Here is a 24,379-nt window from a genome sequence, read left to right on the forward strand (position 1 = left end):
GCTGGCGGACCTGAGAATCCAGCCTAGGTGCGCTCTCTCTCTCGCACCGAGGCGCTCTCTCTTTCTCCCTCTCTCTCTCTGCCTTTGTCTCCCACTCTCTCTCTGTCACCCTTGTCTATTGGTCACTATTCTCACAATTTATCACTCTCTTCAATGACTATAAGAAGCTAATGACTGGAATGTTATTAATTTTTAGCCAATTACAAAACCTAGCCGAATCTCATCAGGACCTATTGGGTTGGTTGTCTGTACAGATTCCCATTAGTGTTTCTCGATTTCGCATGTTGCCTTCAATAGGAGAAAGAATGCCAGAAAACCCAGAGAAATCACGTAAACAGTTATTTCTGAGATCTCTGGCTAAAAGCAGGTCCAATCCACAGTGCCACCACCTCCACCATGTGCAGGGTAAGGAAGCAGGTCCCAACTCTATCCCAGCTGGATCACGGATGGAACTCTTTGCTGTTGCAATCAATCTGATCCATATTGGCCATCTGGACCCCAAGGGGTCCGAGCCGCTGCAGCAACATACCCATTTGCATGTGCATTGTAGCCTGGACTATGGATAGTGATGGTACAGGCTCCAATTTCTTTCAAAGGTTAACCAGGAATCTCTCTCGCTCTTACCACCTGCCTTTGGCATATGTGGTACTGAACCTGTTTGTCCATGTTGTAGATGCACCTTCCTTGGCAATCAAGACTTGGAATGGGACTTCTTTGGCTCAGAGACAGGGACACCATTCACTAAACCACAAGACCTCCATTGTTATGACCAAAGCAGATGTTATTTACTGAACCAGCTAAATTCCAGAGGGAAACTTGTATTTCTGATCATAACTTGTTTTTTTACATTCTGAAAACAAGGGGAGCAGAAACATTATGATGCCAGGAGCAATAAATTCCAGGAACATTTTTGGGATTTAAAAAAATATAAAACATTTATTAACAGGAAGAAATTAAAGTATAAACACATAAGATTAAAGATACACAGTTAAAACAGCTGTAGAAAACCGCCACAAAAGAACAGGCAAGTCCCTTCTTGGCAACACTCCCTTATAGATTTTTTACTTTGAAAATCCAGTAATATTATCCAAGGCAAAACTGCTATCATTTTAGTAAAGATATACCATACACCTTCTCACTGTCATCTACTATGTTCTGGAAATCTAAGAAAATTCAGAAACAAGAATGCTTTCTGAATAAAAGACTTTTCTGGTTTCTGGGTGGCTGCTTCAGATTTCACACTTTCTCTCAGCACAGCACAATTCCCAAGATCCTCCCCACTCAGCCAACACAACTCAGCTCATTATATTTCCTTAAATATCCTTTTTTCCTTTTCACCTATTATTTCATTGTCTTTGGCACCTCTCTGAACTCAACTCTTCCAAAATATAAATTCCTTTGATGCTTTCCTCCTGCCTTCCCTGTGGGTCAAATAAAATTTGATTAGCTTCCCTTGTTTACTTACAAAACCTTTATAAAAGTTCCTTACTCCCTTTTGAAATTTACCAGCTGGAAAGCCAGCCCCTAGCTCTCTCCGAATGCAAAGTTTTAAACCTAAGCTATTTATCAATAATCAACTTCAACATGGCCTCTTATTACAAAGCATGTATTCAGCACATTTATCCCTTTTATCCCTCTCTTCCAGACAGGTTGTCTTCATTAATCTTTCCCAACTTAATTAAATCATTTACATACATGCACACAAACAGCTTTCTTCACAGGAAAACACAATATTCCCCCAAAATATATATTCATTCTCAACCATAATCAGCTACTTATGTAATTTATCAAAGATTTCTGCTGAAGTCACAGTAAGAGATAATGAGAGGGACTGTAGAAATGATTGGAGTACTACACAGCAGTTCCTTTTAATGGTGCACTTTTTTTTGGAACCTTACAGGAAATGAAATGCAATATCACATAACTGAAGGAGCCTTGTGCACTTTATTGCTGAGGTCCCAGTTTTATAAATTACGGTTTTGTAAAAATGAGTTGGTAGCTCACACAGCACCACCTCTTTTCTATTCTCACCTGACAAACAGCCATTGCGGCACCTTAAAAGCTTGTGGTCAGTGTGAATCTAAACACCTTACTGGGAGTTATTACCATGACTATAACAGCCCTCCATTTTGGTTTGACCATCCAATTTGCCATGTCTTCCAATATGTCACACCACCACTCTTTCCCCACCATTTTATAGTTATACTGCAACTGACATTCAGCTGTGAGAACAGCATTAGCTGGGTAATGTCACACCAAAAAAAAAACAGATCCCCGTATGCTTGTGCATTTTGAAAAGGCCAATCTATAATCACTTCTACTCAGAAAATACCAGCTGCTCACGTTTTGATCTACAGCTCCCTACTGTCAAATTTATTAACCCTTTGATGAGTGAATTTAATGCAAGCTGGGTATTATTTAATTGCAAAAACATATTTCCTGAAAAGTACTGGACCATCACAAATAATTGACAAATTTCCAGGAAATCAAAACTTTTGCCTGCAGCATTCCCTGAGCAATATGACTTAATGGAATGATAAATCAGTGTTTAGAGGTATTGCCTTTGGAAATAGCTTTCGAACAGCCCAAAATTCAATTAGACAAAGATGTAATGCCCAGTTTAAGTAAACCAATTTTCACAGCTTACTATTTTCTTGGATATTCCCCCATGCCTTTTACCACTCTCAGTCTTTCCGTTGTGCCACTGAAATCTTTGATATCCCCCAACAGTTGTCTATTAGACACTTCTCAGGTCCTTTGCCCTGATAAATCTTTTTCCTAGATTGCCGTATGCAATCTTCTCCTCCCTTGCCTCTGTAAGTTTCAATCTTGTTGAATTTATTGTTTACCCATTTAAGTTTTAGCCTCGAGAAAGTGTATGCACATTAACTCATGTTTTCTCTTTATTCTGTGTTTTCAGCTGTGTCTGTTTTAATTCTATATTCAGCACTAGAATTTTTCATTTGGAGACAAAGTCAGGAGTAAACTGCACGGTCCCTCCACTCAACAAAGCAGTCAAAGCTCACGTGGACTTTCCTTTCACGCCGCAGCAGGGGCTGCAATGCATATTTTTTTGTCATTTTTACCAGGCACAAGCTGTATGCTTAGAATTGGGTCAGACGATTGTGCAGACACATTTTCTGTGCTAGACTAGAAGATGTATTGCTATGCATTTTGCATCTTTGGCTGACCTTGTACCATTTTGCAATGCCAACTTGCTTCACTCACCTTCATTTATTCATTGCATACAGCAATTGATGCTCAAGGAGCACACTAAGATCGTGAGACACAACAGGTGATGGCTGTCAGTGACATTCCCATCCCATGAAATATTTGTTTTAAATGTTCTCAGCTCATAAAGAGGGCCAAGGTAATAGTATCACACTTTACTTACTTGTAACCCATGGCCTTGCGATAAAGATCAACAAGAGTTGTCTTATTTCGTGATGGTGCTTCACTGGGGCAGCATACAATGGACTCAGACAATCTTCAACAGGTTGGTATGGGCAGATACTGTTTGAGGGCTCACTTTCCTGTTGGCATGGAAATATATATTTATTGTCCTTGTATGCCAGCAGCAAACACACAGGAGGTAATATTTTGTAGTGCCTGTCTGACTTTTTCGTAACTTTGGTGAAATAGATGCTTTCCATGTTGTTCTGCCATTAAGTTTATTGTAGACTTCCATCCCTCATTTCCTTTGACTTCAATGACTAATAGCGCTACAACCTCACCTGATTTGGAATTTGGAGTTTTAAAGATAGCCACCTGACCAGTTTGTATCTCTGTTGTGTGAGACCTTCCTTTTAGAACAGGACAAAGATTTGCCTTTAAAACTTTCATCATCTTGGAATGGTCGCACAAGTGCTAATGTATATATTATCTTGTGTGCAAGGATTGCATAACAATCCGGTAATTTGATGCATTATTTTAATTTTGGAGTGAAAAAACCCAATAATTAAATGTAATACGGTGTTACGATCAGATGAGAAGGAAGAAACTGGCTCCTCTCTATTCAACCTTCTCAGTTGGTCACATTAATGTTAAAGGTTCTTTTCCAAATCAAAATATATTTAACTATTTACGCAGTGAGCAATAAGGAGCCAATCAACAAGATTTTCTTGAGTTAAAGAAATAGCAACTTTATTAACCACTAACCCCATGTGAAAATAATAAAAATACAATGAGCTGGATTCTCCGTTTGGGATTCGAGGGGCAAGATTCTCCGTCCCTGGGATGCTTCGAATGTGTTTCCTGAGGGGACGGAGAATTGGGTCTTGGGGCAAAATTTGGATCGGTGCCAGGCGCTGACCCGAACTCCATGCTCTGACCCCTCACTGGCGGCATGAACGGCATCCACATCACACGCCAGCGGCAGCATGGAAATAAATTCAAATGTGTCAGAATGACTCATATGCATCTATTTAGTGGGCCCGGCACCCTCTGCTATGCCCTCGCGTGATTCTCTGGTCCACGCGGTCCCCATGGCTGGAAATCATGTGGCCGACGTTCACTGGTCTCATTGTGGACGGCACGGTAGCACAGGGATTGGCACTGTTTCTTCACATCACCATTGACCCGGGTCCAATTGCCGACTTGGGCCACTGTCTGTGCGGAGTCTGCACGTGGGTTTCCTCTGGGTGCTCCGGTTTCCTCCCACAAGTCCCGAAAGAGGTGCTTGTTAGGTGAATTGGACATTCTGAATTCTCTCTGTGTACCCAAACAGGCGCTGGAGTGCCGCGACTCATGGATTTTCACAGTAATTTCATTGCATTGTTAATGTAAGCCTACTTGTGGCACTAATAAATATTGTTATTATTACAATCGTGTGCAGTATGATGGTGCAGTGGTTAGCACCGCTGCCTCATGACACCAAGATCCCAGCTTCGATCCCAGCTCTGGGTCACTGTCCATGTGGAGTATGCATATTCTCCCCGTGTTTGTGTGGGTTTCACTCCCATAACCTACAGATGTGCAGGCTAGGTGGACTGGCCATGCTAAATTGCCCCTAAATTGGAAAATATTAATTGGGTACTATAAATTTTTTTTTCTAAATTATTACAATCGGGAGCCTGACATGTTGGACCTTGTAGGGGACCAAGGAGGCAACAGTTACCACGATGATAGAAACCATCCAAGCCCATTCAGTATCCCCCCCCACCGCAAATTTGCTATGATCCCCAACCACCCGCACCGCACTAGCAACCCCCAACCATCAAATTGCCTGGGTGCCCCCCACTACTGAGTATGGTGTGACCTGACACGCTCTGCCCCCGGGACCCCTGTGATGCAGAAACCCCCACAAGGACCCCTGCGATAGAGAGACCCCCTACATCTGTGATAGGGAGATTCCCCCAGCGATGTCCTGTGACAGGAAAACCCCCTCACATGGACCACCGTGATAGGGTGACCTGCTACATGGACACCAGTGATAGGGAGAATCCCCCACAGAAGCCCTGTGTTAAGGAACTCTGTGATAGGGAGACGCGCTACAGAGACCCTGTCTAAATAAACATCTCCTGACTAAGTGAGGTCTACAAGCCATCCTCCAATATTGTGTATACCCATAACAGGGGCAGCTGCAGCTGCTTCCTGTCTGTCCCACCAAACACTTTCAGAACAAAGCCCTGTTCTTGGTTATATGCTGAACGTCACTTCAACTCCCTTTGACTGTGAGCAGCCTCTAGCTACACAGCTAAAGACTATTGCTAATAAGGAATTGGCCTTGTTAGTTATGAGAACACTTCCACCTGCAGGATGTGTTTGCTGCTTTCTCCCATTGGTGACTTGTGAATGCCTGGAGGCTGCAGTTGATGAGGGTTTGTTTGCTGCTTGTTGCTGCCTTTTCAGCTTCTCTGCCACCTTTTCATTTGAGCTTGCTTGCTGCTTTCTGGATGAAAAAAAGGGAGAAAGAAGATAGTTTCCTTTCGGATTCTTTTACCTGGAGTGCAGCGAGAGGAGGATTTTGGCGGGCCTACTACTGAGCTGAGGATGCAAAAGGGCTTGCTCGAGCAGACTGCGGATGTTTTTAAAGGCCTGTTCTGTGTGTCGACTGTGTATTCTGTCCTGGACCCGTCAGTCACCTGTTCATGCACTTTGTGTTCCTGTGACCCGGTCTTAGGATCGGTGGTGATGGAAGAGCAACGGCAATACTCCAGGTCAGGAGGGGCTGTGGCCTGGCTTGACTGCGCAGCCCCGAGATTGCGGCGGGACACTTTCATGGACTACCGGTGACTGTTTATGCCATCCGCTGCTCCCTTTATGCAAGCCGTGCAGGTCCTTGGTTTTCTTTGGTCTCCTTTTGCACTGTGTTTGGTCTACATTTGTTGCGGAGGATTTATATGAGGGTATCGTGACAATGCAGGTTTTGGTTTTTTTGCCAGTTGCAGCCCCTCCTGCTTCTGTGGCCTCGGAGTTGCTGGAAGACGCTGCCAGTGCTGGAGAGGGGGAGGTGGTTATCGCTTTCACTCCCTCCTCCGCTACAATCCAGGTCAGTGACACCTTCCAGTGGTTGGCCTACCAAGCGACTTTCCACTGATGCAGGTCCACTGTAGGGGCTGAGGGGGGTGGGGTAGTCATATTTGCTTTGTTGGCAGTGTATTGCTCTTTTTCCTGGTGGCTGTGTGCTTGTCTGCTGTCACCCCTCTTGATTCTCCAGCCTGAGGTGAGGGGATGGGATGTTCTCTCTCCTTCCGCTGGGCCTGTGTCAATGTCCTTTTCCGGTGTATCGAGTCACTTCCACTGCCAGGGAAGCTGGTGGCATTGGTCATTTGTTCTTTGTTTTGATTTTTGTCCTTGGTATACGGCTGATGCGTTTGTTGTCTACCCGCCTGTTTTGTGTTTTCCTTCAGTGGTTGCTCAGTATTTGGTTTTGTTCCCGGACCTGTTCCCGACTGAACTGTGCCCCTCTTGAGAGGCATGGAATCGTTTTCTCTCTCTCCTCCGCCATGCTTCATATTGGAGTGGCCTTTCCAGTGGGCTGGGTTGGTGAACCTTTCCGCTGATGTAGGTTGGATAGGGGTGGGGCGGGGGGTGAGTGTGTTCTGGGTGCCAATTGATTGGTGTCCTCATTGTAATGTCCTTTGTATTTTGATATTGTCAATAAACTAAAATATTTGCAGGTTGTGTTTGCTGCTTGCTGCTGCTGGTCACTGCAACAGCTGGAGGCTGCTGTTGCTGTTTCCTTCCTTTTCTGTAGTCGGAAAGAAAGACAATTATTTCTAAGGTACCAGGATCGTGGAATATTGGGCTCAGGGTATGTATGAGTCCAGAAAGCAATCCAGTTTGAAGCAAGAAGATGCTGAAGAACCTGGTGCGCGACATTGATCCAAATGGACCAGCACATGACGCAGTTGAAAAAATGCTTTTGCACATTTGCTGATGCTTTTGTTGCTGGTGTGGCGAGTGCTGCATGTAACTGGTACATCACCACAGGTTAAACACGCTGGATGCCAAGGATGTTCAACTGCGCCAGTGGGATACGGATGCCAGGATTTAGTTCCGGTGAGATTGGGCCATGTGGGAGGGCTTGCACAGCGGCAGTTCCTGGGCGGAGAATGGTACTGATACATGGAACAAGTAACACATTGATGAACAGATCATCTCTAAGTTTTGGACTTTATTTCACATTCTCAGCCTCGTCCTCTAGTTCTGTTGAGGAGCCTGTGAGGGCTGATGCTGTGTGGGGTTTTTTTGTGAAAATAAGTTGATATAGCTTTGTATTGGTACCAATATGGAATGATGTTTCCTTGTTGTTTAATGGTTAGTGTGATATGTGGAATGTTATGCCACTGATTTTCAATCTTTATTACTGTTGAACATTAAAAAACCAAAATATTATCAAGTGATGCTGCAGGGTGTGTTTGCAGATTACTCCTGCTGGTAACTGCAAATGCCTGAAGGCTCTGTGTTTGTTTGCTGCTGCATCTTCAGCTTCTGTGGCCTGGAGGAAAGAATGGGAGGATAGAACATAGAACATAGAGTGCAGAAGGAGGCCATTCGGTCCATCGAGCCTGCACCTACCCACTTAAGCCCTCACTTCCACCCTATCCCCATAACCCAATAACCCCTCCTAACCTTTTTGGTCACTCAGGGCAATTTTATCATGGCCGATCCCCCTAACCTGCATGTCTTTGGACTGTGGGAGGAAACTGGAGCACCCGGAGGAAACCCATGCAGACAAGGGCAGAACGTGCAGAGTCCGCACAGACAGTGACCCAGCGGGGAATCGAACCTGGGTCCCTGGTGCAATCCACTTGTGCTACCGAAGATGTAAGATGACCTGCTGCCAGAAGGGGAAGGGATGCTCTTTCTTCTCCTGCTGTGCTCTACTTTGGTGTGATTTTCCAGTGTGGTTATTCCCACTGTTGAAGGTATACTGCTGGGAGCTATGGGAAGGGGAGAGAGAGGCGGAGTGATCTGAATGCTGCACTGGTTGCGTGGAGGCTGCATCCTTACTCGCTGCTACATCTACAAGGGAGATGTAAGATGACCTGCTGCCTGCTCTGGAGAACGGGAGGGAGTGCTCTTTCTCTCTTCTGGTGGGCCCTGCATTGGCGTGACTTTCCGGTGTAATTACACCCACCTTTGAGAGTCTACTGCTGGAGACTGTAAGAAGGGGAGTGAGGGGCAGACTGCTCTATCCAGATCGCTTGGTAAGGATGTTGAAGAAATGCTTTTGTAGATTGCTGGTGACTTTATTGTGCTGTTGACTGTTGACTGTTTCGTGTTTCACGCTGCTACCTCTTTTACATCTGTGGCCTGGGGTGAGATATTTCATTGTATTGTTGACTGTTTAATGTTCCTAATATTTAGCTTTCCTTGTATAATTGCCCTATCGCAACTTCATGTTTGTACTGATATATTGTAGTAAAAAGATGTGGCGCGATGCCGTTTCCTTGTTGGTTCATGGTTAGTCTAATGTATGGATGGTTGGATAGTTGTTTTCATCTTTTTGTATAAAGGTATTGTTGACCATTTAATAAGCAAAATATTCTCAAGTGCATTCCCGTGGGTGAACATGCCTTGTCTCAGACGAGTGTTATTGCCGAGAATTCCAATCAAACATTGAGGCCTGAAGACTTTGCCTGAATCCTGGGAGTGTCAGCACCACAGTGGCAGCAGCAAATAATCAAACACCCAAAGTTTCAGCATTGGGGTTAACCTCGTGGCCAGAGGGTCAGTGTGTGGATCAGGAGTGTCATGATATGCAGACATGCAGATAATGATATACAGGCAGGCACAGATAGGCAGCTCATGAACATAGAGAACAGGACATGACCAATGAGCAGGCAGGACACTCAGGGGTGGTATCTCACTATAAAAGGCACAAGACCCTCACACTCCCCCTCTTTCCACTGATGAACATCTACAGAGTGAGTCAGGGTGTATGTACAGTATCACACCTCCAGCACGTCGCTAAGAGCTAGTCTGGTTCAGTCAGACAGAGTAATCACTCTTAGGTTAGCAGACAGTCAAACTCATAGAGACCTGTGCTAACTGTGCTACTGGTTCAATAAATCAGATTGCATTAACTTCAAGGTCTGGAGTATCTTTTGATTAAAGCTACATCCAGTTGCAGCTTGTGTTATCCCAGAGTACATAACACATCATGCTACCAGGAGACTGCTTAATCTAGGTGGTTTACCTCAGTCCACTCCGTGACGACCGCCGAATGATTCCCGGCACCATGGAGAAGATTCAGGCTCAAGACCTCCGGCAATCTCAGTGCCAACTGGCAAACATTCAAGCAAAGGTTTCTGCTATACATCGAAGCTTCAGACCTCGTGGGTGCGTCTGATGCAAGGAAGATCACGCTTCTCCTCTCAACAGCGGGTGATCAAGCCATCAAACTCTTCAACTCTTTTCACTTCACCGAAGGCCAAGACAAGACAAAGTTTCAGACCATCCTGGACAGGTTTGACAGTCACTGTGAAGTGGACACCAATGAAATCTTCGAGCGCTATATATTCAAACAGTGTCTACAAGGTAAAGATGAATCTTTCAGCTCCTTCTTAACTAACCTCCGCCTGCTCGTGCTGTCCTGCAATTTTGGTGATATTGCTGACTCCATGATCAGAGACCTGGGGCGAAATTCTCTGACCCCCCGCAGGGTCGGAGAATCGCCCGGGGCCGCCGAAAAGCGGGCAGCTCCCGCTGACGTCACCACCGGCGCATTCGCGAACTGGCAAAGGCCTTTCGGCCAGCCCCGGCGCCGGGCGGCGGGCCTGAAAGGCAGCTGGTGCTGGTTTTTGCACCAGTCGGTGTGGTGCCAACCGCTCCGGTGCGGGCCCAGCCACTCCCCTACGCCGGGACCCCCCGCCCCGCCGGGTAGGGGAGAATGCCGCCCCAAATCGTTTTTGGAGTTCACGCTGATCCTCTGAAAGAGCAGCTACTGAAAATCAAGCATATGACCCTGCCAGTCGCGATTAAAACATGCACAGTGCATGAGCACGCCAAAAATCGCTATGCCCGGTACAAATTGGTTGAAAATGAGAAACGTGCTTCCCACGAGGCAGAGAGTGTGCAGGCCATCTCCTGGATGTAGCGCCTCAGCATTGATGAAATCGGCCATTTTGCGCATTTTTCACGGGGCGCCACTCATGCGCGATGCGAACGGGATAACGAAGCGGCTGACACCCACACTGCGCATGTGCGACGATGTCAGGACGGCGCATGTGCGGAGAGTCAGGACGCCGACGTCATGACGTGCTCGAACTGCAGCAACGCCCACTTAAAGAAACACTGCCCTGCAAGCGGCAGGCGATGTTAAAACTGTGGGAAGCCTGGACACTATGCAACCTTCTGCAAATCTGCACCACCAGCCAGGGGCCAGCGCTCCCAATTCCGACGACGGCGTGTTCAGAGTGTGCAATAACGATTACAGGATTCTGATCCTGGCAGCACAACGGATACAGAGGAAGACTACCTGGACTCCGCCTACTGTGTGGGCATCATTACCAAATGTGAATATACCACTTCCAACTCATCACAAATTCAATCCATCCTCGCTGTGGATTCTGCGGATGAATGGCTAACCACTGCTTCATCCAGTTTAAGCTGGACATAGGTGCTTCTGCCAACCTCCTCTCACAGGCAGATTTCAAACGCATCAAAAAGTGCCCCAAGGTCCTTTCAGCAGCCTGCAGGTTCCTGGACTACAATGGAAATGCCATCACGGCACTGGGATCCTGCCATCTACTAGCCTCCAACCGGAGCACCCATGCACGGTTACGTTTTGAAATTGTCAAGCCAGACAGGGCATCACTACTTGGCGCGCAGGCCTGCAAGCAGGTGAACCTCGTGCAGCGGGTTTACACAACGACATCCTCCAATGTGGATCTTCAGGCCGGCATTGACGACATCCTCGCTCAGTATCAGGATGTGTTTGACGGGATGGGCACGCTGCCATATCAATACAAGATTCTGCTATGATCTGATGCCAAGCCAGTGGTCTGCGCACCATGCCGGGTCCCGGCTCCGCTGAGGGAGTGCCTGAAGTCACAGCTCAAGGATCTTCAGCAACAGAGCATCATTTCCACGGTTTCTGAACTGACTGACTGGGTCATTTCGATGGTATGTGTTAGCCTTCGGGAGACCTGCACATCTGCATAGCTCCAAAGGATCGCAATAAGAATATAATGCGTGAACACTACCCCATCCCGAAGCAGGAGGAACTCACCAATGGGATGGCACACGCACGTTTTTTCACCCAATTAGATGCGTCACATGGATTTTGGCAAATCCAGCTGTATGAGTCCAGCAGAAGACTCTGCACCTTCAACACATCATTTGGCAGATACTGCTATAATCGCATACCGTTTGGCATTGTCTCGGCATCGGAAATTATGATGGAGAGCATTGAAGGGGTTTGTGTGTACGTGGACAACAGCATTATATGGTCCATGACCCCTGAAGAGCATGTTTCCCGTCTCCAGCAGGTATTCCTGCCGTGTCCATGCCAATGGCCTGAGCTGAACAGGTCCAAATGTTGCTTTGGCATGTCGACACTCAAGTTCCGAGGTGACCAGATCTCTCAGCAGGGCATGCGCCCGGACACAGACAAGGTCAAGGCCATTGAAACCATGAAGGTCCCTGAAGACAAGAAGGTGGTGTTGCGCTTCCTGGGCATGGTCAATTTTCTGGGCAAGTTCATCCCAAACCTGGCCTCACACACCATGGCCCTACGAAACCTGGTAATAAAGTCCACTGCCTTTGAGTGAAAGGCAGCACATCAGGCAGAGTGCTTGGAGCTGAAAGCCAAGCTCACCACTACACCCATCTTAGCATTTTTCGACCCAGACAGGGAGACGAAGATCTCGACAGATGCGAGCCAGGACGGCATCGGTGCGGTGCTGCTTCAACGCGATGATACTTCATCCCGGGCACCGGTAACCTACGCACGAGGACCATGATGCCCACCGAAACAAGGTATGCGCAAATAGAGAAGGAATTCCTGGGTCTTCTCACTGGCATTCTCAAGTTTCACGACTATGTCTACGGCCTGCCGACATTCACTGTCGAGACGGATCATAGGCCTCTGGTCCACATTATCCACACGGACCTGAACGACATGACACCTCGGTTGCTGCGGATCCTCCTCAAACTCAGCAGGTAGGACTTTGACTTAGTGTACACGCCTGGCAAGGAGCTCATCATCACTGATGCATTGTCCCGCTCCATCACATTGCCTAGTGAACCGCTGGAAATCATCCGGCAGATTGAATCACAAGTGCAGCTGTGTGCTACCACCCTAGCGTCTGATGAGAAGGTGGTTCGCATCCGCGAGGAGACAGCCAAAGACCTCCTCTTGCACCGTGTCATGCACCACCTCGCCAATGGCTGGCACAAAGGGCAGTGCCCTCAATTATGGTATCCTCCTCAAGCTGGAACGGAATGTCATTCCACTCAGTCTCCAGAGCTTGGTGCTCTGCCAAATCCATGAGGGACACCTGGGCGTCGAGAAGTGCAGATGCAGAGCTAGGCAGGCGGTCTACTGGCCCGGTATTAGCCAGGACATCTCAAACATGGTCCTCAACTGTGTGACCTGTCAACGCTTCCAGCCAGCGCAGAGCGAGGGGACACTCCAGCAGCATGAAATCGAGACCTCCCCATGGTCCAAGGTTGGCATCGACTCTTTCGTGCGAATGGTCGTGACTACATGTTGATTATTGACTATTTCTCCAATTACCCTGGAGTCATGAAGCTCTCAGACCTCACATCTCGGACCGTCATCAAGGCCTGTCAGGAGACGTTCTCCAGGCATGGTATCCCACTCACTGTCATGAGTGACAATGGCCCGTGCTTCCACAGCCGCGAGTGGTCTATGTTTGCCAAGTCATACAATTTTAAACATGTCATTTCCAGCCCACACTATCTGCAGTCCAATGGAAAGGTTGAAAAAGGGGTGCACATTGTGAAACAGCTCATCTGCAAGGCCGCGGATTCTGCATCTGACATCTACCTTGCGCTGCTTGCGTACAGGGTGACCCCACTGTCCACTGACACGTCGCCGGCTCAGCTCCTGATGAACAGAGATCTGTGGACGGCACTTTAGCCATACACTTGCCCAACCTGGATCACCTCCCGGTGCTGCAGAAGGTGCAGCAGCTCCGAAACCAGCCAAAGCAAAGCTATGATGCTCATGCCACCGATTTGCCCGTATTATCCCCGGCAGACACTATCAGGATCAAGATACCGGATGGTGGCTGGTCTGCTCCAGCTGTCGTTGTTCGACAGGCTGCGCCCCACACGTTCATTATATGTATGGCTGATGGTTCTGTTGTGCGACATAACAGACGGGCACTGCGCAAAGTTGTCTGCCCGCAACCGCTTTCTTCTCCATTTCTGTCCATTGTTTTTCCACCTCCTGATGCCTCGAACTACGAGGCCACCAGTCAGGTTTCCATCCCACCTGTCAAGGTGCCGTTGTCCCCACCACCACCTCTCCAGCGGTCGACAAGGATCAGACGCAAGCTCCAGAGACTGGACTTAGGAACATTTGTTTTGTTTGCTATGTTCTGTTTTCTCACATTAGACAGCTGTCTTCACATGCCTGGAGGGCCAGGGTGACCCTCATCCTCGCTTGCTTCTCATTTGTCCATCAGCTTTCCCCCCTCAACTCCCAAGTAGTCATGTCGCCTTGCGTGCACTGGAGCAACAGGGAATGCCCTTCATTAACAGAGAGGGATTCCACTCCCTGAATATTCAATTTGTGTGCGACCACCACCTCAAGATCATCCATGTGTGTGCACATTTCACTGAGAGCATGCATGACAGATGTATCCTGGAGATTCCAGGGATCCCTGCATCTTCAAGGACCACCCCAGGATGTGTCCCCTGTGTTCATCAGAGGTGAACACAGCCTGCAGCTTCTTACGTCTAACGGCCTTTAATGCCCTTTAATGAAGGACGTCCTCTAGAGGGAATGAAGTGGGAGGGACCTAGCTAACTTACCAGTGTTACTGATATCGGTGTGCCATCCTGTTTTGTCTGCTGCCCTTGAGACATACTGGTGTCAGATCGTGGGGATTCGGGTGAGCTGGTGACCGCCGGCATCTCCCGGATGGCAGCCACCTGGTTGGCATCCAGCGCTGCCTCCTCCCAGAGGGTGCCTGTAGGGCCCTGGAGGTCTCCTTGCGATGGAGGGGCAGCCAGAGTGAGCTCTACATGACGTCGTCTGGCTCTGCCAGTTGTGGCGCCTCCCCATTGTCTGCATCATGGTGTTGACATGCTCACATATGCGCCTCAGTAACTTGACTATGTCCTCCTGGGTCTGGGCCTGCTCTGCCGTGGCAATATCTACCTCCGTCTGCTTCACATCTGTCTGCACCTAGTACATAATGTCAAGGCCCATGAGCATCGCTGACTGAACCATGCCTTTGACACCACCACCCAAAGCGCTGATGTTGTGCTCCACTGTGGTTGCCACCCTGAGGAAGGAGCAGTGCTCCAAAAGCTAGTGTTTGAAACAAACATGTTGGACTTTAACCTGGTGTTGTAAGACTTCTTACTGTGCTCACCCCAGTCCAACGCCGGCATCTCCACATCGTTGCCACCCTGGCAACGTTGGGCTCGGTGCCACGCTCTGCCAAACGTCATCTCTCATGCCCGTAGCCTTTGGGACTCCTTCAATCAGCTATGCTATGCAATCATCGGAGTGTCATTGACATCCCCTCCTGGATGTCACGGCCATGTCCTAGCGTCTGCCTCAGCTCCGGCATAACCTTGCCCAGAGGCTCGGCATCTGACTCGGACTCAGCTGAGTCCTGGGATCCAGTAGACCTCCGGCTGCTGTCTGCCTTGCATGTTCCTGCCTCCACCTGATGTGCAATAGCATCTGTGTGCTGTTCAAAATATTATGCCCCAGACGTTTGTCCACTCGTGTCGCCAAACGAGGTGTGTGTCTCTGCGCTGGTGGAGGATGGGGATGACAGCTGTGATGACTCGATGGTGGTATCCTCGCAGCTGTCCCTTGAGGGATTCTCTTGGGTGGTAGCTTGGGAGTTGCAAACCCAGATGGCCCTGTCTCATCAGATGGAGTTCCCGTGGGAGAAGGGATATGTGATCAGTTGGAGTGAAGGATCATTTTGTCTGACATGAACAACTCACTTGAGGAAGATCATCTGGGTGAAGAGGCAGTGGATCCTCAACTCTCCTCAGCCAACCCTGCGATGTTAAGGCCCATTCCTCAAAGAGGGTGAGAACGCAGATGTTTGGCACTAGGCTGCTTGTCTGTGCCCTTTCACACCTAATATGGGCTAACGTCTCCGATGAGGACAGAGAGGGGGCATTGTGATCTGCTGTTGGTGAATGTATGGCAGGAGGCATGTTTGGACACCGCACCTGGATATGAAGGGTGTGCTGGTGGGTGCCAGTGTACTGGAGCACAAGTGAGGTGATTGGATGTGGGGAGGGTGTGAGGTGCCAGCCACTGACCTTTTTTGGGGGACGAGGTCAGTGGGTTGGCAGGTGGAATTGATGCAGGGAGCTAGTGTCAACCTACCCTTGCGGCCCAGTGGAGACCGTTGGTCATCTTCCTGCACTGTACAGCGGTCCTCCTGGTCACACTGCAGAACTGACGACCTCTGCGACTGCATCCCAGGTGAAATTGGCGGCCCTGCTGCTGGTCCCCTGACCCCTTCGAGGGAACAGGGTGTCCCATCTTGCCTCAACAGCAGCCAGAAGCCTTGCCAGGTCTGCATCCCCGAAGCGTGGAACGGACCTGCGTGGTGACAAGATTGTGTGTTGACTGGGAGTAAGTTCGGAGGCAGCACTTGTCATAATATCATGTACATAATGAAGTGCAGACAGGCAGTGATTGACAGACAGGATGACCAATAAGCACACAGCACAGTGCACTAGCTCAGGACACTACCACTATAAAGCCAGAGGGCACTAGGTTTACCGCTCTCTCTGGACCCAGCCAATGAGACAGTCACAGTCCACGAGCTAGCCAGTGCAAACACCATAGTAAGTCTGGTCAGGCCAGTGCAAGGTCTCCAGTCAGTTCAGTATAGTATCGGCCCACAGCTGAATATGTATATTAGTTCTATCATTGAATAAATCCGTGTTGGATCTTCTCCAGTGTTAGAGGTCTGCTTCCTGCTTCACTGCATCAAGTGCAGTCCACATCGAATCAACCTGCCGAACACATCATGGTACCAGAGTGCTCCTGAAGTTGACGGACCTACCTCGAGTGAATCAGCATTGACCGACAAGCAGCCATCCAGCGAAATGGAAAACATCCAGCCTCCTCCGCAGCTCCACATCTCCGGCAACCTCGGCACCAATTGGAAGAACTTCAAGCAAAAGTTCCTCTTTTACAACGAGGCCTCCGACCTCGAAGGTACATCGGATACCAGGAAGATCGCGCTATTTCTCTCCACAGTGGGGGGCTTTTGTGAGGGCCACGAAGAATCCAGCACGAGTCGTCAGGATACAAAGAAATAACATTTATTTACAATAACATATATATACAACAGCAGCAGCTTCCCTTGCAGCTCACTCCTCTCTCTTTCTGCTGGTTCCAAACTGGCCAGCTCTATTTATGCAGGGAGTCTCATACTCCCACAGGATTGTGGGATTGTCATTAGTCCCCAGCAGCCAGGTTATAACAGGGACCACGCCATGCACATCTACAACTCCCTTACATTCGCTGAAGGCGAAGACAAAACAAAATTCAAAACAGTCCTGCTGAAGTTCAACAGCCGCTGCGACATTGAGGTGAATGAGAGCTTTGAACGGTACATTTTCCAGCAGAGGCTTCAGGGTAAGGATGAACCTTTTTTCAGTCCTTCTTCACCCATCTCTGCATCCTAGCGCAGTCATGTAACTATGACTCGACGGCTGATTCCATGATCCGGGATCAGATCGTTTTCGGGGTCCACTCTGACTCCCTTCGGCAGCAGCTCCTGAAAGTCAAACAGTTGATCTTCCCTGTCGCTATCGAGATGTGCGTTGTCCACGAGCATGCTAAGAATCGGTGCTCCAACATCAGGGCGGCAGAGACTGCAAAGCTGGCCTCCCATGAGGTGGAACGGGTGCAGGCCATCGCACAGATTCAGGGCCCGAGCATCGAGGAGAGTGGCCGTTTCGCGCGCTTTTCCCGAGTCCCTGCGCATGCGCGCCACGACCGGGTGGACGGCGAGACCGACAACCCGACTGCGCTGGTGCATACGTCGACCGACCGCACTGCGCATGAGCGATGGCGCACGTAACGCGCTGACGTCGGCGTCATGACGTGTACAAATTGTGGCTCCGCCCACTTAAAGCGGCAATGCCCGGCGAAATGACGCCGGTGTCAACAGTGTGGCAAGCTTACCCACTATGCAGCCCTCTGCAGATCTGCTCCACCACTCAACAGCCAGCGATCCCAGCTGCGGTGCAAAAGTGTCCGCTCAATACAACAAGGCATGCCAGATTCCGATCCCGACAGCCCAACAGACCCTGATGCTGAGTGCTTCAAGTCCCCATACTGGGTGGGCATCATAACGACACATGCGCTGCCTTCCACCACAACGGCGAAACGCCTCTCCATCCTCAGTGTGGATCCTGATGACAAGTGGTGTGCTGTCCTCACAGTTAACAAGACTCGCATCCGGTTCAAACTGGACACCGGTGCATAGGCGAACCTAATCTCAAAATCCGACCTTGACACCATCCGCGCCAGACCAAGTACTCTTCCACCGGCCTGCCAGCTCCTTGACTACAATGGCAATGCCATAGCTGCCAGTGGCTCGTGTTAACTAGGGATATATAACAAAGCGATCAAGGCGACACTGCGGTTTGAAATCGTCGGGCCTGACAGAGCATCCCTGCTCAGTGCTCGAGCCTGTAAGCTCCTGAACCTGTTTCAGCGAGTCCACACCATGTCATCATTACCGGTGACGGCCTCGCCTGATGGAAACTTGCAAGCCGTCATAGATGACATCATCACGCAGTACCACAGCGTATTCGATGGGATGGGCACGCTCCCATACCGATATAAAATCCTGCTCAAGCCAAACTCCACCCCTGTAATTCATACACCACGCCGGGTGCCGGCAGCCCTCAAGGATCGTCTGAAGAAGCAATAACAGGACCTCCAAGACCAGGGCATCATATTGAAGGTCACAGAGCCCACAGACTGGGTCAGCTCCATGGTCTGCATAAAGATGACGTCAGGGAAGCTTCATTTGCATTGTCCCGAAGGATCTAAACCACAACATCATGCGGGAGCATTACCCGATACCAAAACGCGAAGAGTTGACCAGTGAGACGGCTCATGCCAAATTCTTTACTAAGCTGGACGCATCCAAGGGTTTTTGGCAAATACAGCTGGACGCGTCCAGTCGCAAACTGTGCACGTTCAACACCCCGTTCGGTTGCTACTGCTACAACCGGATGCCCTTTGGCATCATCTCTGCCTCCGAAGTATTTCACCGCATCATAGAGCAGACGATGGAGGGCATCGAGAGGGTGCGAGTGTACGTTGACGACGTAATTATCTGGTCCACAACGCCCCAGGAACACATCGCTCGCCTCAAGAAGGTATTCCAAAGGATCCATGAACATGGTCTCCAGTTCAACAGGGCCAAGTGCTCATTTGGTCAAACGGATATCAAATTCCTTGGTGACCACATTTCGCAGCAGGGCATGCGGCCAGATGCCGACAAGGTCGTGGTGATCAACGCCATGAAGACCTCGGAGGACAAGAAGGCGGCCCTCCGCTTTCTCGGGTTGATCAACTTCCTCGGGAAATTCATTCCCAATATGGCACCCACACCACGGCCCTCCGCCATCTCGTCAAGAAGTCGATGGAAATCCAGTGGCTGCCCACGCATGAAGAGGAATGGCATGAGCTGAAATCAAAGCTCACCACAGCCCCAGTTCCAGCGTTCTTCGACCCAACCAAGGAAACCAAAATATCAACTGATGCAAACCAGGATGGCATTGGGGCGGTGCTCCTACAGCGGGATGACTCCTCGTCCTGGGCTCCAGTGGCGTATGCCTCCAGGGCCATGACGCCCACTGAGCAACGGTATGCTCAGATTGAGAAGGAATGTCTGGGCCTCCTGACAGGGATAGTCAAGTTTCACGATTATGTTTACATAGTCAAAATTTACGGTAGAAACGGACCACAGGCCTCTAGTCCACCTAATCCAGAAGGATTTAAATGACATGACACCTCGGTTACAGCGAATTCTTCTTAAGCTACGTCGCTACGACTTCGAACTTGTCGACACGCCAGGCAAAGAGCTGATCGTTGCAGATGCCCTATCCAGATCCATTACAACGCCGTGTGAACAAAGTGACTTCATCTGTCACATAGAAGTGCAAGTGCAATTGTGTGCCACCAACCTTCTGGCCTCTGACGAACGGGTGGTCCAAATTTGTGAGGAAACGGCCAAGGATCCTCTGCTGCAGCATATGATGCAGCACCTTACCAATGAATGGCAGAAGGGACAATGTCCCCAGTTCTATAACGTAAAAGACGACTTGATGGTGGTGGAAGCCATCCTTCTGAAACTCGACAGGATCGTAATTCCTCAGAGCATGCGGGCTATGGCACTGAGCCAACTCCATGAGGATCACCTTGGGGGCGAGAAATGCCGACGCAGAGCTCGGGAGGTGGTCTATTGGCCGGGCATCAGCTAGGACATTGCCAACACAGTCCTCAAATGCCCTACCTGTCAGAAGTTTCAGCCAGCTCAACCCAAAGAAACGTTGCAGCAGCACGAGATTGTGACCTCTCCGTGGTCCAAAGTCGGTGTTGACCTTTTCCACACCAAGGGGCGTGGCTACTTCTCCAGTTACCCAGAAGTGGTAAAACTGTCCGTCCTCACGTCGAAGGCGGTAATCAAAGCCTGCAAAGAAACGTTCGCCAGGCATGGGATACCGCTCACGGTAATGAGCGACAACGGTCCTTGCTTTTACAGCCAGGAATGGTCTGATTTTGCACAGTCCTACAATTTCCGTCACGTAACCTCCAGTCCCCACTACCCGCAGTCAAACGGGAAGGCCGAGAAAGGGGTCCATATTGTAAAGCGGTTGCTGTGCAAAGCTGCAGACTCAACTCCGACTTCAACCTGGCAATGCTGGCATACAGGGCAACCCCACTGTCCACTGGGTTGTCTCCAGCGCAGATACTCATGAATCACACTCTGAGGACCACATGTTCCAGCCATCCATGTTCCAGACCTTGACCACATCACGGTCGCACAGAAAATGCAGCAGTTGCGGGCCCAACAGAAAGCCACATATGCTGCTCATGCCACTGGACACAGCTGTTGTGATCAAACAAGTGGCCCCAAGATCGTTCCTTGTCCGCATGGCTGATGGCTCCCTGCTACGGTGCAACAGACGGGCACTACGAAGAGTTCCACACCCGCTACCTGACCGAAGTGCCCCGCTGCCTACGATGCGTCCTCCGGACGTACCCTACCACGAGGCCACCGACCTACCAGCAATCCTGCCGGCCCACGCGACCACCGCGATGGCAGCGATCCCGCCTATCCAAGTGCAGGCGGCTCCTGATCCATCTCTGCGGCGATCAACAAGAATTCGTCGCCCACCACAAAGACTAAATGTATAGACTGAATTTTTGTACGTTTTGTGACTTCATCGAATTGACCTCTGTAAATATTGTTTTGTTTGCCATGTATCTGCACTATCGACACCTTCCTATGTATATACGTTCATTTTGACACCCTTTGTATATAGTCATATATATATATATATATATATAAGCACGCACACCTTAATGTTCATTTATCTAAAAAAAAGGGGAGATGTCATTATCCACCCATGTACATAATGAAGTGCAAACAGGCAGTGATTGACACACAGGTTGACCAGTAAGCACACAGCACAGTGCAGCCAATCACCAGACAGGACACTACCACTATAAAGCCAGAGGGCACTAGGTTTCCCGTTCTCTCTGGACCCAGCCACTGAGACAGTCAGAGTCCACGAGCTAGCCAGTGCAAACACCATGTGATAGCTAGTAAGTCTGGTCAGGCTAACACAAGGTGTCCAGTCTGTTCAGTTTAGTGTCGACCCACAGCTGAATATGTATCTATCCTCTATCGTTGAATAAAACCGTGCTGGATCTTCTCCAGTGTTCGAGGTCTGTTTCTAGCTTCACTGCATCAAGTGCAGTGCACATCGAATCAACCTGCCTAACACATCAGCACTTAAAAGCAACTCTTTGTTAACGAGGAGCTGCAAGGCCCGAGTCTGGCTAATCAGACAGCCACGGTGCGTGAAGCTTGTCGGCGATCATTTGTGGCACTAGGTGCCATTAAATACGAGTCGTGCTCTCACCAGATCAGTTGTCAGGAAACACCCAGGAGGTCGCGGCCGATATGATGTTCAGAACCTTTTCAATTAAACCGCCCCATCAATCTGGGCTCGAGATAAATTTAGGGCCTGGATGGTATGCTGACAGATTATGCCAGCCTGGAGTTCGGGTTGCCATAAATGCCCACTTTTTATAGAACTTTATGAGTTATGTTTTTAACTTAACAAAATATCTTACAAGCATGTCTTTCAATTACAGAATAGTACTTAATTTCCCACCTCCCCAACCATCGAGTATACATCTTGTCAGTATCTCACTATTGTTATAATAATGAGGTTGACTTGTAAGGTTTGATGAGATCAGCCTTCATTCAATCCAGTGAGTGCAAATTTCACCACACATGCCTCCCGCCTACGCTGCACTTAGACTGAAAATCCAACATTGCTTTCTGCAATCAATCTGGGCTTTATGCAAATTCATGGCCTGGAATTGAGAGACAGGAATACTGGCAGCTTGTGTCATCCAATCCCACTGCTCGCAGATTACATTCACCAGCAACATAATTAAACAGAATATAAACATGTGCCAAAACTGACTAAAATAAAACATTCATAATCTTATGCATCCAATTCTACTAAGCGGTATTACTAATACAATTCCAATTAGCATTTTTACGAATTACCCCTGGAGATTCAGATGGAAGTGAAAACTCTTATGAAATTACTTATATATGTCTAGCAACTTTTTCCATCACTGCACATTCTACCTAGAGACCTTGTGGTGCAGTGGGTGGTATTCCCGCCTCTGAGCCAACTCTCTGGGTTCAAGTCCCACCAGGCCTGGATTATCATGGAAGGTGCATTCATGATATGGTCAAACAGGTTGAGGATCAACTGCATGAACTTCCAGCACATGCCAAAGACAGGTACTAAGAGCGGGAGAGATTCCTGGACCGTGTTGTGTGGGAAAGAACTTTGGAGCCTCCACCATCATTAGCTCCTACGCCATGCATGTAAAAGTGCATGATGCCACAGCAATGGGAACTATAACACAACACACTTTAATTCTTACTGCACTTTAATTAAGGCAGTGTAAGTACAATCCATCACTTGTGCTGATGTGATTGAAATGTCAGTTATATTCCCCAAGTTGTTTGTGACAAACAACATTTATTCAGTGTAAACTTCATCCACTCGTTCTCGGCATATCATCCAACTACATAGGCTGAACACTGACTTAATAAAGGCATTTCTAAATAGCTATGGTTGGAAACGAGTTAAAGAACCAAATTAAATATAGCATTGTACAGTGTTGTACAAGGAGCCACTACAGCTTTAAGAACTGATAACATTTATCACACATATAATTACATTATTTTCTGGGCACACAGCCAGATGCTCCTTGCAATTTTTGTGGTTCTTTCAGATTTGTAATGCAAATTTCATAGAATCATCCCCCTGTGAAATAATATTAACACCCAGAACCATCTGTCTATGAGCCGAGTTTCAGAATAAGTTTGATGCAGCTGAAGTGGTTTGATCGCTTAGTCAATAGAAGAGACAGAAATGGTGCTTCTTTGCTGAACAACACAAATAAAAAGTGAATAATAAAACTCTTAAAGATAAATTATTGGTGATAAAATCCCACAGACTACAGGGGGACAGAACTAGAAATGTTTCATCATTTTGGAGTTTGTAATTTCCGCACCTGTGAGGCCGCAGCATGATCTATTTACGACATATTTTTCCTTCATCGTCTTCACAAATAAAAATGCTTTTTAACCTTAAATTAGAAGGGGTCTTCAAATATGTTTAGAATGGTTATTGGTTCCGGGGGGAGGTACTTTAGTAAAACAAATGAGGTCCTACAGAGGAGGGATGCTCAAGCTTTTATCTTTATGAGTCATTGAGGAACCGACCATGGAGCTTAGAATTTATTCCTAAATTTTAGAACATAGACCATACAGTGCAGTAGGAGGCCATTTGGCCCATCGAGTCTGCACTGACCCACTTAAGGTCTCATTTCCACCCTATCCCCGTAACCCAATAACCCCTCCTAACCTTTTGGACACTAAGGGCAATTTATCATGGCCAATCCACCTAACCTGCTCGTATTTGGACTGTGGGAGGAAACCGAACCCCCTGAGGAAACCCACGCAGACACGGGGAGAACGTGCAGACTCTGCACAGACAGTGACCCAGCGGGGAATCAAACCTGGGGCCTTGGCGCTGTGAAGCCACAGTGCTATCCACTTGTGCTACCGTGCTGCCCGAAGACATGTTCCCATTGATTTGCATGTATATCTCAAGTTGTTGATGATAACTGACCGTGATTCAGGATCTAATCACCAATGAAGAATTTCCAAAACCTCCCAATGCACAAATTTCAAAGAGGAAAGGTGAATAAATAAGAAACATGAGCAGAAGTAGCACTGAGCTGCTGCGAAGCTGGGTCTTTTGAGACCTACCTTTGATATCCCGTGGAGGCTTTCATTTGAATTTTCTCCTGCAAATACATTAAACTCTAGTTTCCAAACTGCTTCCAGTTGTTTCAGTCTCTTTCCAAACCAATAGATTATTCCTCGAAGACTTGCTTTGC

At 48.4% G+C, this 24,379-nt stretch overlaps 1 long non-coding RNA gene across 1 annotated transcript; it reads right to left on the reverse strand.

Annotated features, from left to right (window-relative positions):
* Positions 1-1,242: 1,242 nt before the first annotated feature.
* On the reverse strand, positions 1,243-24,379 carry LOC119968649. The gene is made up of 3 exons (XR_005461163.1): positions 24,249-24,379; positions 3,395-3,533; positions 1,243-1,421 (listed from the first exon to the last, which is right to left on the reverse strand). It is a non-coding gene; the product is annotated as an uncharacterized LOC119968649 (long non-coding RNA).

Source organism: Scyliorhinus canicula, chromosome 7 (genome assembly GCF_902713615.1).
Source record: "Scyliorhinus canicula chromosome 7, sScyCan1.1, whole genome shotgun sequence".
Lineage (NCBI taxonomy): Eukaryota > Metazoa > Chordata > Chondrichthyes > Carcharhiniformes > Scyliorhinidae > Scyliorhinus > Scyliorhinus canicula.